Raw genomic sequence first — 20,356 nt, 5'->3', positions numbered from 1 at the left:
TCAACAAGACCAAAGTCTTTCTCACCAAGCCTAAGTGTAGTATCACTAAAGTTGACTTCGATGTGACAGAAGGCGACGTAGAAGAGGCGCTCAGAGAAATAAATCTAAAATTCGAAAGAATGGTCAGAATCCGCTCCAGGGCGACAGGAAACCCAATCGCAAAAATGCGAGTGATCACCCGCGACCAGGCAACGGTGGATTCGCTTCTAGCAAACAACCTCAAAATGCACTGCAAGGTCCACGAGGTAGAGACATCATATCTCCCCCCTCCCCAACCAGCGCATTGCGCCAAGTGCCACACTTATGAACACCTAACCAGCAACTGCGAAAAAACCACCTGTCTGCAGTAAATGCGCCGGTCAGCACTATAGCAGCAGCTGCACCGCAAAAGACTCCACACCCAAATGTCAAGGCTGCGGAGGAGAACACCTTGCAAACGACGTTAGATGTCCGCTGAGACCAAAGGAATCTGCATCATTTGAAACCACCGCCCCAGTCCGCTGCATCAACACCCCAACCGAAAAAGAGGCAAATTCCGACGACGAGAAATACGTACAGATGAACGACCTCCTTAGAGCTGTCACCACTGCTCTCATCAACATACCACCTGAGCGAAAGGGCAAAGTTGAAACAGCCATAAAGGACATAGCCAAGAAATTCTTCAACAGAAAAATTGCAGTCACACAAAGCTGGAGCTCTTTGCACATACATATAAGTGACATGCCAACAGAACATCATTCCTCAATCGCGCCACCAAAGTTAACGCCCCAAAGACACGACCAGTCGCAACCTCGTGAAACGACTCTGAAGAAACCCCCTGCGCAATCAGACGAAAGTGCAGCACCGGCAGTCGCCCAAACAGGCGGAAAACAATAGAAAAGCAACAATGGAAAACAGCAAAAATAATTATGATCCCTAAACCGGGGAAACCAGTCAACAAACCGACATCCTACAGGCCAATCACCTTATTACCCGTAATAGGAAAATGCTTCGAAAGCATCCTACAAAACCGCCTACAACACCATACGGAGAAACAAAATATAATACCGAACATTCAAGCTGGCTTTAGGAAACAACACTCTACGATAGATCCAATCCTGAGGCTAGTCAACCATGTAACAAAAGCCATCAATAGCTTAGACTGTGCATCAGCCCTCTATCTTGACATCGAAAGGGCATTCGATAGAGTGTGGCATAATGGCCTATTCCACAAGCTAATAGACTTTGGCGTGCCCAGACAACTAGTCCAGCTTATCATGACCATCCTAAACAATAGACCATCAGCAGTTTCAGTAGAAGGCAAATTTTCAAATACTTTCTCACCAGAAGCCGGTGTACCACAGGGGGCCGTACTATCACCGCTGCTATACAGCATATACACAGCAGACATACCTCGCCCTAACCATTGGAATGAAGGCCTTGCACTATATGCTGATGACACAGTATATTGGTGTCACGAGAGAACAACGGAAGAACTGCAACTCACAAACACCACATACCTAAAAAGTCTAGAAGAATGGCTCAGCCAATGGCTAATTAAACCAAATGCCCTTAAAAGCCAGCTGGTGGTTTTCAGACACCGAAATTACACTCAAAACCGGCAACAAAAACCATAAGATGTCAGACTACAGTTATCGGGACAAGAAATAAAAGCAACAAAAAACGCAAACTATTTAGGCCTCATTATGGACTCCACCCTCTCGTAGAAACCACACATTGATAAGGTGATTACAAAAGCCAGGAGGAGAGAAGGACTGCTTAAGTTGATCAAAGGCAGATTCAACGGAGCTCCAAACGACACTCTAGTATATACATATAAGTCACTTATCAGACCAGTACTAGAATACGCAGCACCAGTATGGATAGCAAACGCATACCAAACCGATAGGGTACTAAGTACAGAGAAGCGCATCGTAAGACTAGCCACAAGATCTGGCATCTATACAAGAAACAGTGAAGTCTATGACACAGCAAAAATCACAACGCTAAAAAGTCGACTTATCAAACTGGCAAGCAAGATTGGCCTGAACAGACTGCACTCCAGCACATTGACAACTGAGCTGCTACAAGAAAACATCATCACTTTCGGCTTCCCCAAATATCAATATAAATATCCGACACACACCACAATACAATGCATTAGACACACACAAGAAGATTTTGACGAACTTAACTTACAGACAGGATCAGAAGATAATATTGGACACTTACTAGAAGAAGACTAATATATATATATACATATATATATATATATATATTAGAATTAAAGAAGAGATCAAGAAGACTCAGATGGCTCTGAGCGCTATGGGACTTAACATCTATGGTCATCAGTCCCCTAGAACTTAGAACTAATTAAACCTAGCTAACCTAAGGACAGCACACAACACCCAGCCATCACGAGGCAGAGAAAATCCCTGACCCCGCCGGGAATCGAACCCGGGAACCCGGGCGTGGGAAGCGAGAACGCTACCGCACGACCACGAGATGCGGGCAGGTTAAGAAGACAATCTAAACTGAAACCAATAATCCCAGGTGAGGTTTTAGAGGGGTTTCCCTTACCTGTAAGGCAAATGCCGGGATTATAAAACCACCCCCTCAGAGAGACAGAAAGAAAGAGCATATATAAAGCATATATAACATAAGGAAGTATGAATCAAATGAATCGATCATCATCTTCTCCCAAATTACAAATACATGGAGCCCCAACAGCACAAATATCCCACAGCTGAAAAGAGCAAAGCTCTAACACCAGCCCGCTCTCTCTCATGAGAGAGAAAGAAAGATGTAAAAAAAAAAAAAAAAAAAAAAAAAGAGCTGTGTTGTGTGACCTCAATGATTGCGTCCTACTGCGCGAAGAAATCAGCAATTGTCTACTGCACATATTCATCGGACAAGTAGTATCGTTCATTCAACGGCATTATAAGGTACCGAAGGCGTGCTAGATGCATGGGGAGACATCAGGGTTATAGATCGGATGCTCTAGTGTCTCCTGGATGAGTTGGCGTAACTTCTGCGTTACAGCAACATTTGTAGTAAGGGGACGCGTGTGAAGTCCGTTATTACGAAGCAGCAGCTCCCATTGTGGTCTTCGACAGACATGCTGCCTCATACACACTCTTCATTATCCGATGGATAGCTATCGGCATTTGTCTTTCGGCAGTCAGGAAAAGAATAACAACACGTTAGTCCTGCTTCGACGTATTTGGTAATAACGTCACCATAGTTCACGTGTCCACATTTACCGCACGCACGTCGGAAATACACGAATACCATACTAATTCCTTGCCTACATGTGGGCGCTTATATACCCTCATCGGATTCGCGCTGTGTGCATACGCTGCAGCAACGCCCTCAAACGGAAACTTCTTGATTGCCCCTTATATGTGCAACAAGCTTATTGTCTGATAAAGGAAAGAAAAAATTAACTGACTGCTGCTATTTGAGAAAGATGAACAACGGAACTGTATTTGGTCGTCGAGAATTAAGCTAGGACTCTGTTCCACTGATCATCCCTTTAAGTAGGAGCACGTGCGTGGAGCGTCTCCCACATAAGTTGCACCACTTTTCTACTTTCTGCACCACACGTACTCCTGCTGCATGGACACATACGATTAACGGTACTGCGCTTTTATCCAACGCGGTACAAGCAGGCAACGGGACGACCGCGCTGGCACCCAGCTTCCCTTCTGTGATCCTACAACGGTTGCTCATTTGGCTAAACAAAAGAATAACTCTGGTAAGTGCAAAATCAGCAGTATAGCTTTCGGAAATTTTATTGCACTTTTAAAGTTTTCGTTTGACTCGCCCTCGTACTTTTCTCATTGCGAACTAAACTGTATGAGAGAATCTTGATATTGCGACTCATATTCTGTGCTGAGTCTTCAACGTACAATATGAACAGCAACTGTCCTATTACAATCCGCTGAATCACACCAGAACTCTAACACAGATTTCGAGACACATTCTAATTCCCATTACCTCTTTGAGTTTCAACGATTTACTCTGTTGCGTGTCTGAAAGAGGGAATCATGCAGCAATCGCTAGTTCCTTTACGTGAAGCAATTCGTTCACAAAGAGGCTGTGGAGCAGATCACCTTTTTTTGCCGTACCGGCGAGAGGAAGGTCGGAGGTTTTGATGAATGCCAGTCAGTCTCAGGGCGACAAGTAGTTTATTGCCGCCATTCTATTGTGGGGTTTGTTTTTCGCGAGCGCCCAGGTGACAATGGGACAGGCCAGTGGAGCGTGCACGGCCGACGCAGAAAACAGCGCCGGGTTGCGGGAAGGGCAGGGAAGACAAGCGAAGGGAAGGGAAGGGAAGGGAAACCGTGCCTTGCGCCACCCGGTGCAGGCTCCACGTAGGAACAGAAGAAGACCTGGGGTTGTCAACAGAGGCATCTCTACTGAGCCGCGTCACTGCAGGAGACACGTTACTGGCTGCATTAGTAGTTCAAACAAATATAAGCCATGCAGCCGAATGAAGAGTGGCGTAAATTACTCGTATGTTTGTCATGCACATCTCTGTTTCGTTTTTTATTCAGTATTTTTATTGGAATTGCTGTACTTTATTGGAATTGCTCAGCATCATGTTACAGTTGCAGAGGTAGTAAATTTTAACAGCCACAGAGCTCATACAACGGTGTGCATAACATAAAGGACGAAAACAACTTTCGCATATGTGTTACTGCCAAGTAATATGTCTCGATAATACTTGGCCTATACACAGAAGGAACTGCCAGTGTGTATTGCGGAAGTTAACCAAAAAACGCACAATGAGATGATTAGAAATGACACTTTTATTCAAAGACAATAATTACGCTGAAGTCAGCACGATCCATTACCGACCGTAGGAAATTATAAAAGGCTGGACGTCGTTCTTAATAGAGTGTGTGATCACCATGATCGGCAATGCAACGTCATCCCATGCTATCGGATGGTCAGTGGTGGACGGGGACGTGGTGCAGTACAGTACGTCTCCCCAATGCGTCCCACACGCGTTCAATGGGATTTAGGCTGGGGGATGATGGTGATGATTTTTGGCTTGTGGGGCGTTCAACAGCGCGGTTAACAGCGGCCGTACAAATTACCAACCTTAGCTCAGTCCAATCTCGCCACTTTCATGAATGATGATGAAATGATGAGGACAACACAAACACCTCGTCATCTCGAGGCAGGTGAAAATCCCCAACCCCGCCGGGATTAGGCTGGGGGAGCAGCCCGAATGTCCTCCCGTTCCAAGAGTCCCTCCGCCTGTGATGTTCGATGCGCACGTAGGGAAGTAGTTTGGTGTCACACAAAGGTTGATCGGTGACTACGCCGTGTTCAAAGACTGGGAGATTAGTACGCCTGTGCAACGTTATGCCTCCCCACTTATGGGCCACCAGAGTGATCAATTTCTACAATGTTCCTGAGTGGACTACGTGTTCCCGTCTCCCGCCATATTATCCTACGTAATGCTCCCGGGAACACTGTCGAATATGATCAGTTTTGTGGTCTTCGTTTTATGGTGTTAGGAGGCACAAATTGCGTGGGCATTCTGACCTCCACACCTTTGAACACGGTACACTCAGCGGTCAGAGTTATTGCAACTTTGTATTCCTCACCCATGTGTGTCTTTTCATGGGTTCATTCTTACCTGACATCGTTTTTGTGAATGGCACTGCGTGGCTGCACCAATCAGTGACGACGGAGGAGCTCTTAGGAGGAGGTGAATTTCGGCGACTGGACTGGCCTGCCCTTTCCCCCGACTTGAATCCCATCGAGCACGTGTGAGATCCGTTGGGGAGGCGCATTGCAGCGCGTCCATATGCAAGTGGTTCAAATGGCTCTGAGTACTACGGGACTTAACACCTCAGGTCATCAGTCCCATAGAACTTAGAACTACTTAAACCTAACTAACCCAAGGACATCACACACATCCATGCCCGATGCAGGATTTGAACCTGCGATCGTAGCGGTCGCGCGGTTCCAGACTGAAGCTCCTAGAAACGCTCGGTCACAGCGGCCGACTCCATATGCAACAGCTGAACTGTGAAAAAGTGCTTACTAAATAACGTGTAGATTCTCTTCATAGCTATACTGATTACAGAGATATTGGCACCATCTTCACTTTTTAAAATGGCACTTTGAAAGTTTATGCTGCTGGTATCGTAATTATAAAAGTGGCAGATTCAGCGGCATTTTGTTCCCTAAAATCCGATTGGAAATTTCGGAGAAATTACAACATTTAGATCTTAGAATTTATCTATTTTGAACATAAAACCAATTGTTGTCATACGTCATGCGGAACTATTGCGTGAGGTTGACGGGTCGGTCCATCTTAACGCGACTAAGAGAGTCTGCTTGCAGAACCGGATTAGCGGTGAAAATTTTAATTTAAAATTGGTACTAATCACACTTGGTTTCAAGTGGTTGAATCGACACGCCACTGGAAGGCAAATGGTGTGACATCTAAGCGTCATTCACGTGCTAACTACTGTGACAGTTCTCTTTTTGTTTCTACCACAGACCCCAAAGAAATATGAACGTCAAAAGTTCAACAGGTTTGCAAAAATAGGAATTAAGGTATAAAGATCATTAATAACTTCGCATCAGGAGTTTATACCAGCAAAAACGAAATTACAAAAGCATGTGGTCATAAACACTTTCTTAAACTTCTACTTATTCCACCAAGTGCTCGAAAAGCCCCACCATCTACTACAATAAATGGTTGTAATCGGTAATGTAAGGACTTCTGGTTAGACTGAAGGGATTCCTTCACTATCAATGAACATACTGCATCAGTACGATGTTTTATATCCTCTTGGGTCGTCTTAGTTTGTGCACAGAATTTATCTTTGAGTTTGCCGCGGCAAAAATCTCCAGTTGCTTGAAACCAGGCGAACGTACAAGGCAACTGATAACTCCTTCTTGTCCCATTCAGCGTTCGGAAAAGAGCTGGGAGAGCACTTTCCTCACCAAAAGCCACCCACCCATCGTGCTCGTCCCACGTATCTCTAAGTACTGCAAGGGGAGCGTCCTCTAGGAAATCCGGTCGCATTTCGCTAAGGCCCTTTCTTTTAACTGTTAAAGGTTCCTCAACGAAGTAAAGACGAATCACATGGTCTCCAATACTGAAGCAAGAAACGATCACACTCAGCGGCGCAAAATATGCATGTTTCTTTAACGCCTTAGCTTACCATGTCGTGTCAGAAACGTTGCGTGCCGACCTGGCCGGACATCAACTAGACGTCTCAGACGTGGTACGTTTACCGCGTCAATCCCGTCTCCGGCCATCCTGATTTAGCTTTTCCGTGATTTCCCTAAATCGCTTCAGGCAAATGCCGGGATGGTTCCTTTGAAAGGGCACGGCCGATTTCCTTCCCCATCCTTCCCTCACCCGAGCTTGCGCCCCGTCTCTAATGACCTCGTTGTCGACGGGACGTTAAACACTAATCTCCTCCTCCTCCTCCTCCTCCGTTTACCGCGCCCAACAAGCGCATGTCGTGTGGGAGGCGTCGTCGGTCAGTCGCACCAAATGTAAACAGAACGTCTCTGACACGTTGCGGAGCTGATCGAGTACACGCGGCATACGCCAACCGTCTTCGCCGCATTCGGACCTGCTGACATTACAAAAATAGTTTCAAAATGTTCCCGACGTGTAGCAAATGTGTTCACGAGGAAAGGGAGACATGTGGTGGCACAGCCAACAATGATTTTGCAGGATATTTTGACAGACGCACTGACAGTGGTAGCGACGTTTTACCTCCTGTACGAAAACGGTGTCAGCGGCTGGTGATCGAAGATGATACTGGCGAAGAAGAGCAAACCTACCAGAAACAACCAGAGTCGTGGATGTGGCAGAAGGAAGACAATGAACCAGCAATCTGGACGTATACGGATATTCCCGGAATAAAGGAAGCAGTTTTACAGCACGTGAGTACAAGTATAAGAGAATTAGACGACGTTTTCTATGTAATAATTAATAGTACATTTTGGGAAAACATCGTAACTGAGACGAATAGATATGCACAGGACGTGCTTAACAATGAACAGAAGAGACGAAAAATAGACCAAAAGCGATCGGTTGTAATGAAATAAAAATATACATTGCGCAATGTATAATCGTGGCTGAAGTAAGGAAACCGTCGATTCAGATGTATTGGTCTTGGAGGGCCGTTATAGAAACGCCAATATTTAGGAAGACGATGCCATTCAGGAGATTTCTGCACATAAGTAGATTTCTGCATCTAGCGAATAACAGTTTCGCCAACAACACAGTTAAGCTGTACAAAATAAGGCAAGTCATAGATATGTTCAATCAAAAATTTAAGGAAGTGTACAAAATGCAAGAGAATATTTCCATTGATGAATCATTAATGAAATTTAAGGGGCGCTCATCCTACAAACAATTTAAACCATCAAAAAGAGCGAGGTTTGATATTAAAATTTATAAATTGTATGAGTCAAGTTCAGGGTACTGCTATTATTTTAAGATGCACACGTGTAGTGACAAACGTGATGGTAGTGGTAGTGTCTCTGAAAGTGTATTTCTAGAACTATCACAGTCGGTGTTACACAAAGGGCGTACTCTATATTTAGATAACTGGTTTTCTTCACCGAAACTTTTCAAACATCTCCTCACCATTAAAACTAATGTCACTGGAACAGTACGCTCAAACAGAAAAAATATGCCCACAGACTTCCTGAAGGCAAAATTAAAGAAGGGAGAATATAGAGTGAGTAATGGAATATTGGGACTAAAATGGAAAGATAAACGACACGCTTACATGCTTTCCACAAAACATTCAACAACAATGCGTCGTGGAAACCGAAATGTGTCGTCGAATACAACAGAGGCATGGTTGGAATTGATCGCCAATATCAGATGCTCGCATGCTTCCCTGTGATGAGAAAATGTATGAAAGGATACCGCAAGATATTCTTTTACCCATTTGATGTTTATTTATTTAACACGAACATTTTGTATTACAAAATACATTGCGGCAAACGACAGAGCTTCGCAGAATATCGGATTCACATTGCAGAATCATTGTTTTTAAAACTACACATTTACCGAAATATAATCGGAAGGGACGATTAGCATCCGGCGATATACCACAAAGTCTGCACGCGCAACATTGGACGCATTTTCCCAAGCATAGTGATCCAACACCATCAAAAGTAAATCCTGCGAGAGCTTGTGTAGTGTGCAGAAAGCATAAACGACGCAGCGAAACAACGAGCGAATGCAAAAAGTGCAGGGTTGCATTACATGTGCCAGGTTGTTTTGAACGATACCATACAATCGATGACTATTAAATTCGTGTACTGTGATTGTGAAGACGTTGCGTTTGCTAACGGACTGACGTAACAGGTCCCAGAATGTTTTGAACAAAATATTATACAGACTTAGATCATTGCATTGTTGTGAATGTTATTATTAAGACGTATTTCATCAATGCATGTTTGCTTATAGAGGGAAATATAACGTTTGTGAATATATCGTTGCGTTTGAGACAATGAATGTTTCGTTTCCAACGGGCAACTAATCGTCATTATTTATGATACCTGTGGAAATGTCACGTTACTGGTATCTCGCACGCGTACTTACAAATCCCGAGGGCGTCTGCACGACTTCCGACGCCACCAAGCGTAGTGCACCGCAGCCTTGGCGTGTGTAAGCGCCGGGAATCGAGAGGCGGATCCGTGCCTTGCAGCCACTTATCGCTCACGCTAACGGAACTTAAAATCGTAAGTCAAAGGGTTAATTCAGATCTCCGAGCGACAGAGTTCCACGCGTCCCCTGCAGTCCCGCTGGTTAATCTGCCGATGAAGTGGCAAGTGGGCCCCCTCGGTAGCTGCGCAGTCAGTGAGACGGATTGCTAACGAGGAATCCCTTGAGTACGAGACCGCAAGTTCATTCATCTGTAAGCTTCATTTGAAATTGTTGTGGTAACAATTATGTCAGGAAAAATATTAGCTGCCAATGACTCACCGTGTGCATCAGGAAGGCTACAGGAAATGCATGTCCGGAAGGTGTAGGGATCAACTTTCTATGGGTTGTATGTAATACGTTTCACAAAATGGGAAACGTTGACATTCAAGAAATGTTAAAATCAAACCATTTACTTGCGCCGTGAACACCGAATGAAAAATGGCGCGCCAGAGTGATCACAAACATTCGCACCATCAACATCGAAGGCGAACTCCTTAGGAGTTCGTGCAGGGCGTCAACTACGTATCCACCCTTAAAGAATGCATATAGAATCACATTGGTGTAACGGGGTGATGAGAAGTGATGGAATGTGGTGGCATGCAACCGAATGCGAAACGGCCTGTCTTGAAGTTTATCGTGAAACTGGCTATCCGCTAACGCTTACCTGCAGGTAGTGCGATAACAGGTTTTACAGGCAAGGAAAAAATAAACATCCTGATCCTGAATTTGTTCAATGGTTCCAGATGATATGAACTACAATTTCACACACTTCCCAGGAGGGATACTTTGCTCTAAATGAGTATGGTTTTTATACGCACACCAGGAGTCAAGCAAAAGCAAGTTATTTTGACAAGCTATTCCCACTCTTGCAAGATCACGCACTTGAAAAAGAGACCAACTGTAACTTCTCGCACGCAATAAATAACTTTCCAGCCAATTTTCCATCCAGATTAACAATCGACATACGAATGCGTTAAGATACTGATGTTAGTTGATTTAGATACAGCTCTCTTGCTACTTCTGATTTCCAAGATTCATTTCATATGCATTTGACCTTCATATCCCGAATGGTCAGAACTGAAAACAAATTCCTTAGTGAACGATGTGTAAGTTTGTTTACCTCAACTACAAATTTGTTCTTCGTCGTTAAATTAACCTTTGTTTGAAATTTCGTTAGCTTATTTCTTTCAATCCTGTAACATAAAAAAAACTCCGCCCGAGCAGCCCGTGAAAGCCCAATGATACCGACCGGCCGCCGTGTCATCCTCAGCTCACAGGCGTCACTGGATGCGGATATAGGGGGGGGGGGGGGGGGGGGGCATGTGATCACACACCGCTATCCCAGTAGTATGTCAATATACGAGACCGCAGCCGCTACTTCTCTGTGAAGTAGCTCCTCAGTTTGCCTCATAAGGGTTGAATGCACCCCACTTGCGAACAGCGCTTGGTAGACCAAATGGTAACCCATCCAAGTGCTAGTCCAGCCCGACAGCACTTAACTTGATCTGACGGGAACCGGTGTTACCACTGCGGCAAGCCTTCTGGCAATTCTGTAGCATAACTTGAAGTTATGTAACCATCCACTACTTCCCTTGAAATCACTCTAATCTATGTCGCTCGCAGTTTGATGTTCAGAACGTAGTAGGTCACTATTATGCACATCCTGTAACTTGTATACAGAATCCTTGAAACGCGTCAACACCAGTTTTTGTAACAAGTGCGCCTTGTCCTTCCTTAAAAATCCACAGTTTTAATTTAGCACTATATGATCATATTACTGCGGACTTATTTCGAAATCTGTTCATAATTGTTTTTGTTACTATGCTGCGGATGGCCTTCCATGCACGTAATTACGTTCAGTACCCGCTCCTTGGACAACGATTGTCCTTTACAACGTTTCACTGGAGACGGGATTTGTGGTTCCCTGTCTGACAAGGATGATGAACTACACCTCTTGACACGCGTTTCAGTATCACTTTGACTTGTTACGCAAGTACCGTCATCATTGTACTCCTCAACCGCATTGTCCGCACAGTCGAGCGTGTATGACTCCAGACATCCCACTGACTCATCTTGCATAAACGCTAATATTTCATCTGCCACTTCTTTCTCGCTCTGCGAAATTCCTTTGGTTCCTTTCTGACGAAATGTCAACTTCGGCAACAGTTGTAAATATTATGCAAGTTTGATTTGTTTATCGTTGTCATTGCTCTGCTTTGCATCAATACCACTAGCAGTGTAGACTCTTGTGAGTTACTCATGGACTAAGCAGTTCAACTACGTTCCGTAGCCTCATGCTGCGCTCACCTATGGACACATCCAGTCCCATCCCCTGTCGCGCTTAGCGGCCAGTGTGGTTGCATGGTAGACAATATGTGAGGTGTCCAATGCTGTAAATATCATTGGCCTTTTTCAGCCTCGCAAGGGGTTCCTCGTAAGCTAAGGGGTCCGGGTTCGATTCCTGGTCGGGCCGGAGATTTTCTCCTCTCGGGACTGGATATTCTGTTGTCCTTACGTTCGTCTCACCTTAATAGACATTATTGTTGAGATAGCTGAATGAGCATAGCCTGAAAGGCAATAAATTTGAAAAAAAGTGAAAGACGATCCGGATGGGAGCTGTTTGTTGGTAAAATGCTAACAACGCTGCCCTGACTTAATCTAGAGGCACTAGCAATTTCTCTGGGACTAAAATATGGATTATGAGCAACAGCTGGTGGAATATTAATTTCGCTCGCTCTGCTCGTTGCAGGCTTTGCGTCTTATTTCAGTGCACTTCCGTTAACAACTTCTTGCACACTCGCTGGAGTGCCATTCTACTTGGACACCACATGTCAGAATGTCTTTGTGCTTACAACTCAACTGTTTCCTATGCATTCCTTCCGTATTCTTCATAAACACATCTATTTTTTCCAAGTAACCGGCACTCGACATACATGAAGGACACAGACAGAATGAAAGCTACATTTACACTGTGCCCCTTGTACACCGATATCGTGGCGGTGCAACACTGTTTCTTCCTCGTCCGATCTGACGTACACTATGTGATCAAAAGTATCCGGACACCTAGTTGAAAATGACTTAAAAGTTCGTGGCGCCCTTCATCCGTAATGCTGGAATTTAATATGATATTGACCCACCCTTAGCTTTGCTGATAGCTTCCACTCTCGCATGCATATGTTAACCCAGGTGCTGGAAGCTTTCTTGTGAAATGGCAACCCATTCTTCACGGAGTGCTACACTGAGGAGTGGTATCGATGTCAGTCGGTGAGGCCTAGAATGAAGTCGACGTTCCAAAACATCCCAAAGGTGTTCTGTAGGATTCAGGCCAGGACTCTGTGCAAGCCAGTCCATTACAGAGGTGTTATTGTTGTGTATCCTCTCCGCCACAGGCTGTGCATTATGAACAGGTGCTCGATCGTGTTGAAAGATGCAATCACCATCCCGAATTGCTCTTCAACAGTGAAAAGCAAGAAGGTGCTTAAAACATCAATGTAGGCCTGTGCGAGCCACCTCCATGTAAACCACGACCACACCATAACACCACCGCCTCCGAATTTTACTGTTGGTGTTGTGGCCTGGCAAGACAGCCAATCCACTATGAGGAAGCCGAAAGGCACGCGTTTAAGCTCACGCAGGCTGGCGTGAGGTCTGGAACAAGGCCAAGGTATTTAGACTAGCAAAAAAGGTACGTAGCTTCTGGAATATTTAACTTTAATCCATAATTGGTGAACATCGGTCTGGCGGTACATGCATCACAAGATAAATAGCAGATGATAATGGCGCCTTGCTAGGTCGTAGCAAATGACGTAGCTGAAGGCTATGCTAACTATCGTCTCGGCTAATGAGAGCGTAATTTGTCAGTGAACCATCGCTACCAAAGTCGGCTGTACAACTGGGACGAGTGCTAGGAAGTCTCTCTAGACCTGCCGTGTGGCGGCGCTCGGTCTGCAATCACTGATAGTGGCGACACGCGGGTCCGACGTATACTACCGGACCGCGGCCGATTTAAAGGCTACCACCTAGCAAGTGTGGTGTCTGGCGGTGACACCACAGTTGGCACTACAGACGCTGGCAGATGACACTGACAGGGCATTCGCCATACCCACTCCCTGCCATCGGATCGCCACAATGTGTACCGTGATTCGTCACTCCACACAACGTTTTTCCACTTTTCATTCGTCCAATATTTACGGTCCTTACACCAAGCGATGGGTCGTTTGGAATTTACAGGCGTGATGTGTGGCTTATGAGCAGCCACTCGACCATGAAATTTAGGTTTTCTCACCTCCCCCCTAACTTTCATAATACTTGCAGTGGATCCTGATGTAGTTTCGAATTCCTGTGAGATGGTCTGGATAGACATCTGCGTATTACACATTACGACCGTCTTCAACTGTCGGTGGTCTCTGTCAGTCAACAGACGAGGTCGGCCTGTACGCTTTTGTGCTGTACGTGTCCCTTCACGTTCCCACTTCACTAGCACATCGGGAACGGTGGGCCTAGGGATGTTTAGGAGTGTGGAAATCTCGCATACAGACGTATGACACAAGTGACACCCAATCACCTGACGACATTCGAACTCCGTGAGTTCAGCGGAGCCCACCACTGAGGTCGCTGATATGGGGTATCTGGCAGTAGGTGGCAGCACAATGCACCTAATATGAAAAACGTGCTTTTGGAGTGTCGGGATGTTTTTGATCACATAGTGTATGTTCCTATTTGGGTACGAAATCACGAACTTCGGCGTAAGATAGCAATCGCTTTCGTCTCACCACTGCTGACTTTTACCTCTGGAATTATGTAAAGTCCCTTGTCTAGTCAGCACGAGTAGCAACAGTATTTAAGGTTGCTGAGCACTTCTTAACAGCGCTTGATCCTATCAGAGGGGAGCGTGGATTCTTACACAGAATCAGACAAAATATGGTTTGTAGTTCCACATCATGTAACGAAACTGATGGTCATCATACGAATCAACAGATACTACTTGAAATATGTGGTTGTATCTTACTGTCCATAAACGTTTTCCCAAATTTCATTTAGTCTATCGAATGCGCATAAAGTACATAGTGCTGTAACACCCTGTGTAGTTACGAACTCCCCGTATCTCTCCCCCCTCCCTCTACCTCGCCCAACCTCCCCCCCCCCCTTTCACTTACGCCTAACACTACCCCTGTCCCCCCACTTCCAGCCCCATACGCTGGTCATTGTGGTCATGCTATGTCTTTCCTTAGGGTGGCCAGCACAATTTTTGGGGTTTTGTTTCTACCTGTGTAATTTTGAAAGGTTTGTTATGGCAAAGTTGTATAGCGTTTGAAGTGATAAAGATTTTTTAATGGGCTACTGTTGTTTTTTTTAGTGTTAATGTTGTGTTTCAATTTTAATGATTTTACGTACTATCGTGGCAAACAACCATTTCATACGCGCCGCATGTGGCGGCTGTGCTTTAGGTTAAGTGATTTTAAGTATTTTACTGTTTTGGTAAGGTTTTTGACTAAGGAGTATTGTAGTAAATACAAAAGATATTTGCTATTTACTGACAGGCCGCCTTCTTCCCAACGCTTACTTTCAGCAGGGGGAAGAGTATGTTCTGTAACTGTTCATTTGCATTTTGTATGTTTATCTTAACTTGGTTCGTATACTTTGGAAAATGCTATTTTCACTGTCTTGTACGTATATCTTGAAACGATACATTGTGTATTTGTAACGTGCTTAATAATTCGGGAACACTTCTACATCTACATCTACATGATTACTCTGCAATTCACATTTAAGTGCTTGGCAGAGGGTTCATCGAACCACAATCATACTATCTCTCTACCATTCCACTCCCAAGCAGCGCGCGGGAAAAACGAACATCTAAATCTTTCTGTTCGAGGTCTGATTTCTCTTATTTTATTTTGATGATCATTCCTACCTGTGTAGATTGGGCTCAACAAAATATTTTCGCATTCGGAAGAGAAAGTTGGTGACTGAAATTTCATAAATAGATCTCGCCGCGACGAAAAACGTCTTTGCTTTAATGACTTCCATCCCAACTCGCGTATCATATCTGCCACACTCTCTTCCCTATTACGTGATAATACAAAACGAGCTGTCCTTTTTTGCACCCTTTCGATGTCCTCCGTCAATCCCACCTGGTAAGGATCCCACACCGCGCAGCAGTATTCTAACAGAGGACGAATGAGTGTAGTGTAAGCTATCTCTTTAGTGGACTTGTTGCATCTTCTAAGTGTCCTGCCAATGAAACGCAACCTTTGGCTCGCCTTCCCCACAATATTATCTATGTGGTCTTTCCAACTTAGTTGAATTGAGAGCCTTGAGAATTGTACTATTTATCGAGTAACGAACCAACGGTTTTGTTTTGGAACTCATGTGGATCACCTCACACTTTTCGTTATTTAGCGTCAACTGCCATCTGCAACACCGTACAGCAATCTTTTCTAAATCGCTTTGCAACTGATACTGGTCTTCGGATGACCTTACTAGACGGTAAATTACAGCATCATCTGCGAACAACCTAAGAGAACTGCTCAGATTGTCACCCAGGTCACTTATATAGATCAGGAACAGCAGAGGTCCCAGGACGCTTCCCTGGGAAACACCAGATATCACTTCAGTTTTACTCGATGATTTGCCGTCTATTACTACGAACTGCGACCTTCCTGACAGGAAATCACGAATCCAGTCGGACAACTGAGACAATACCTCATAGGTCCGCAGCTTGATTAGAAGTCGCTTGTGAGGAACGGTGTCAAAAGCTTTCCGGAAATCTAGAAATACGGAATCAACTTGAGATCCCCTGTCGATAACGAATAAAGAGCTAGCAGCGTTTCTCAAGAACGATGATTTCTGAAACCATGCTGATTACGTATCAATAGATACATGATTGTAATTTTGGTTTTATGTCCTGTAGGGCGATTGAAAATGGGTCCCGACCCGATACTAGTCATTCATGAAGTAAATAGTGAAATTTACGTCTGTATTACCGTTTTATTGACCCTATGTAGCATGTGTGTGTCTGTGTGTTCCTGTGACTTTTCAAGATGCTCGTAAGCAGCAGGAATTATTGTATTGTAGGGGCATTATGACGAAATTTAGAGATTCTACAATCGATCACGTTGTAGAGCAGGGTCATTAAAAACGTATATGTTAAGGGGCTCCAGAACGCCCTATACTTGCAATGTTAAAATAACGCTTATAAATTACATCTTTCCTCACAAAGTATTTGAGGTAGGAAGTTGAACTTTTTACAGATTATTTATTGGAATATGGGCTACAACTTAACACAGGGATTTTACAAAATTTTAGTTCAGTTATTAAAGATGATTTTTTTCAATTGTAATGAAAATTCACAACATTTTTTTGCAATTTTTTATTTATATATTCAAAAATATACAGTTTTTGGATAAAGGCTGTGTTAAATTATGCAGAAGGTACTGTGTAACATTTACTGAAAGTTTGAAACAAATATGTTTGGAAGATCCTTAGAAAACATGTAATTAGTATGAGAAAATAAAAGTTTTGGGAATCGAGCGACAAAGATTGGATTAACTTTTTAGTGCATTCCAGGTCCATAGGATGGATTATCTTCATCCTCTGCAAACTCCTCCTCCAGCTTCCTCTTGTTCCTCCTCCTGTTTACTCTTGCTTGTATTTCTAGACTCTTTACAGCCCTGTCTGCAGCCCGAAGGCGTTCCTTGTCTAAAGCAAGCATCGCTCGTACCATGTTAGAACCTATCTTCATTCCCATATTTCTAAATACCTTGCACCTTACAATGTTGCCATCATTGAAAGTCGCAACAGCATCATACACACCAAAGTGAAGTGTTTCTATTCCAACAAATACAGTCTTGGGGATTCTCGACCATATAACACTATTTACACTTTCATTGGGGTTTTGAGTTTTTCCGTGAATACACTTTTTCAACAGTTCAGGTGCTGCTAAGTCTCTGAAAATAGGTTTTATCACCTCCATTATTGCATGAGGCAGACTGTGCTTATGAGTGTACACTTCACCAGCTAGCAATCCTTTGTTATATTTACACCAACTGTCTTCTTCTTTGGGACACAAGCTATGTTGGGGATTTTCATCGGTTGAAGAAGTATGAAAAAAAAGAACTCAAACAGCCTTCTTCATTTCGTCGACACTTTGTGTATTTTGCCTAATAGCCATTCCATAATAGTTCTGTATTTTGTCAATTACACTGTCAGTTAACCTTCCCTTCCCATCCAACACTTTACCATCACTGAGTTTTTGTTTTTTGTACGAAGCTTTCAGTCGCCGAAGTCTTGTTCCCATTCGCTTCTGTACGTGTCCAATACACTCAAATTTCTGCACTACAACATCATCACCATAGGGCTTCAGTCCTTGAACATGTTTGAAACTTTTAGAATCACCGTCACCAAGGTAATTAACATATCGCACTTTATCACACGCCTCAGAACGCTGGAATATACTGGCAACACCAGCTACTTCCATTCCTCCACTACTGCCACTATAGTTAGCTTTGCAATTATTTTCATGTGTACCTTTACATTTTTGTGGACATCTACAATACTTTGATATTACTGCTACATCTAAAACTTTCCCTGTATACATGCTGGTGGCAGATACTACACCATGAAGAGATGTGTGTCCCCGTTTATGCCAGGTACCATCGAATGCTGCAGTCAAATCTCTGTTACCATTATTTTCCATTACTGCCTCTTCCACAGCGTTCTTCATAGTTTCTATATAGACATCTTCTACTTTAGACCCTATTAATTTATTATAGGTCGTAAACTTGGTTGGGGGATTTGGAAGATTCATGGTGCCACAGAAAATTGCACCTGCAGTAGCACCCTTACCAACTGAACGCAAGGAATAAACAAATCTAATGTTGTGTTCGTAGATTTTGCTACCATTTTCTTCAGTTGCAGTTACTGCAACACTGTTCCAAAAGGTGGTCATGTATGAACACTTATCACATTTCAGTTGTATTTCACTAGCAAGTCCTACGTGCTTTATTATGGAGAGTTCCAGACCAACTTCACTACAATGAATACATCTTATACAGTTTGAAAAAATTCCTTTGAGAACGGACATATCAAATATTTCATTCACATCCGATTCGCCCATAAAACATTCATAGTTTTCACTCATTGAACCAAGCTTCTTCTGTGAAGTATTTTCTTTCCCACTTTGACTGCTATGGGCAGGTGTACTTGAGAGGTTAGGTTCAGTCACTTGGTTATCGTCTTTATTGTTTACAGTAATAACACATACCTTTGGCTTTCCAACATTTCTCCTTTTCTTAAAAGCCTTCAGAGGATTTCTAATAACTTTAAAAAAAAATGGTTCAAATGGCTCTGAGCACTATGGGACTCAACTGCTGAGGTCATCAGTCCCCTAGAACTTAGAACTAGTTAAACCTAACTAACCTAAGGACATCACACACATCCATGCCCGAGGCAGGATTCGAACCTGCGACCGTAGCGGTCTCGCGGTTCCAGACTGCAGCGCCAGAACCGCGCGGCCACTTCGGCCGGCCTCTAATAACTTTACTTTTACTCATTATTATACTTCAAAAAAACAGAGACTCAAGAAACAGAATTAATTACGAATATTTTCAGGATAACGACAGAGTAAATAAACATGACATAATCGACAATCACACCAGCGATATCACAGGTTAGCCGCAACACATACTTTATCTCACATCACTAAAATGTACCTGATGAACACGGACGTTAATAATAACACCATTTGACAAAAAAAAAATGGTTCAAATGGCTCTGAGCACTATGGGACTTAACAGCTATGGTCATCAGTCCCCTAGAACTTAGAACTACTTAAACCTAACTAACCAAAGGACAGCACACAACACCCAGCCATCACGAGGCAGAGAAAATCCCTGACCCCGCCGGGAATCGAACCCGGGAACCCGTGCGTGGGAAGCGAGAACGCTACCGCACGACCACGAGATCCATTTGACAGCAGTTTAACAGCGCCACAGTGGGTCACGCCCATGTAGAACACATTTCAAAAAAAATTTAAAAATAGTTGTAGTCTTCGGAATTGAATAAATTATATATCTGTTAAAAGGTAATAGTCTGCAGATTCCGAAAACGCAAAAAAGTAAAAATTGAACTTTTCATGATTTTGAGCCGTTCCGGAGCCCCTTAAGGGACAATATATTTTATAAACAAAGAACAGAACAGCCGAGCAGCTTCAACTAAACTAAACGATGTAAGAAACGCTAGATGGAGGACCTATCCGTATTCATATCATGTCTGAAATTATTTCAACTTGGACCAGAACGTGTGTTGTTCGTTAGACTGTACGTTGAAGGATAACTGCTAGCTAAGCTGGAGGAGAAAGCATCGCGACGTTTTAAAGCTCTGCGAACACACTGCTCGCTCGTGAACAAGTGTCGCCTAGAATGATAATGCGGCGGGCCGTGAGTCTCGATTAGACGGCAGTCGTGGTCGCTGACTGCACTGGAGACACGCTCTGCATGCCGACACGGGTTTCCACACCTCGGCCAGTCCACAGTCTGCCCGCGTACTGCTCTACGTATGTGTGTCTGTTATGCGGGCACCACAGGCACAAACACCACGGCACTGCCCCCGTTCTGTTACCACGGACAAGCGAGCTCCAACACATGCTGAAGATATCAGGGA

This window comes from Schistocerca serialis, chromosome 1, assembly GCF_023864345.2.
Source record: "Schistocerca serialis cubense isolate TAMUIC-IGC-003099 chromosome 1, iqSchSeri2.2, whole genome shotgun sequence".
NCBI lineage: Eukaryota > Metazoa > Arthropoda > Insecta > Orthoptera > Acrididae > Schistocerca > Schistocerca serialis.
Note: the sequence above shows the minus strand (reverse complement) of the source record.